The sequence below is a fragment of the Miscanthus floridulus genome, chromosome 19, assembly GCF_019320115.1.
Source record: "Miscanthus floridulus cultivar M001 chromosome 19, ASM1932011v1, whole genome shotgun sequence".
NCBI lineage: Eukaryota > Viridiplantae > Streptophyta > Magnoliopsida > Poales > Poaceae > Miscanthus > Miscanthus floridulus.
The window spans coordinates 33,459,559-33,460,891 of NC_089598.1; positions in this window are offsets into that span (position 1 = coordinate 33,459,559).

Consider the following 1,333-nt stretch of genomic DNA (forward strand, 5'->3'; position numbering starts at 1 on the left):
CGATTTTTTCCGCCATCTTTTCTGTCTGCGGAAGAAAGGAAGCGGCAGATCGAAGATTGCCGGAGGTGTGTACCTCAACCTCCATGATGGCATGAAAGCCCAGTACCTGCATTGCCCATGGAACACGTCGCTTGACTGACTGGTACAAGAAATGGTTCTACATCCACGAAGAGCCGAACATGATCACGCTGTGCGACGTGGGGTACATTCTGGAGAAGAGGACAAGCTGGTCAGAGAAGCCCGAGCACCTGGAACAGATTCCAGAAATATTTGGGATGATTCCGTGGAAAAAACTGGACGGTCCGAGCGTGGTCGGGAGCTTCATCAGCCGACGGATCTAGCCCTGCCAGAGGAGGGTACATCCTAGGCTACGAGTATCAAGGTAGCGCGGACCCGACGAGGACGAGGCAGGTGGCGCTTGACAAAAACGAAGTCAGAGCCAGAATTGGAGAGCTATTTAACTTAGCTGATCCAAATTATGTCAGATTGAGCGACATCGAGCACGCTTTCAAGCTCGCCCGACCTCCCCCAAAGGTAACTCATCTTGCCTTGTACCCGTAGTCTTATATTGTGGTAGAAACTTACTGTGTTCACTCCCATTTGTTTCCCAGATTAATGGTCGGGATAGAGCGACTAGTGTTTGTGTCGCCACCCCCTGGAGTAGATTGGCCACAAGGAGCTGACCCAACCACCCAGACCAGCGTCGGGATCGAGGACGTCGACTGGGCGGTGCTCGAGCTAGAGAGGAGGCAGCGGCCAAAGCTGCTGGTAAGCGGCCGGCGGCCAGCAAGCGTCGTCAGGCGATTTTTACTTTGTCGGACGATGACGCAGAGGAGGGAGAGGATGCAGACACCTTTCGACTCGTCCCTCGAAAGAGGAGGAGGCAACTAGAGTCGATGGAGCAAGGTGGCTCCTCCGTGCCGGTGGGACCTACATCGCCGACCACTGCAGCGCGAAGGACAAGCGGCGGAGGGGTCGAGCACCAAGGCCCAGCGACTAGTGCTGGATGTAGAGGGAGACCAGGAGTCACCCGCACAGCACGTGGAGCAAGCACGGCCGAAGAGACGCGCCTTCGCCACGTCATTCCGTGCTTCCAACATGTAAGTATTTGTAACCTTGATGTAAGCTAGCAATTTGCATTGAATATGATTGCCTTCTGAACTTATCTCGGATGTACTAGCTCGGCGTCCACCGAAAGTCCAGACCAGCTAGCCGGAAGCGGATGTGGCTCCGCCAGTAATTTCAGAGCAGACTGCCCAGCAGCCGGCCATCGAGGAACCCATAGCAGAAGATCCGTCGGGGCCTCAGCAAACAAACAGTCAGACAATAGTCC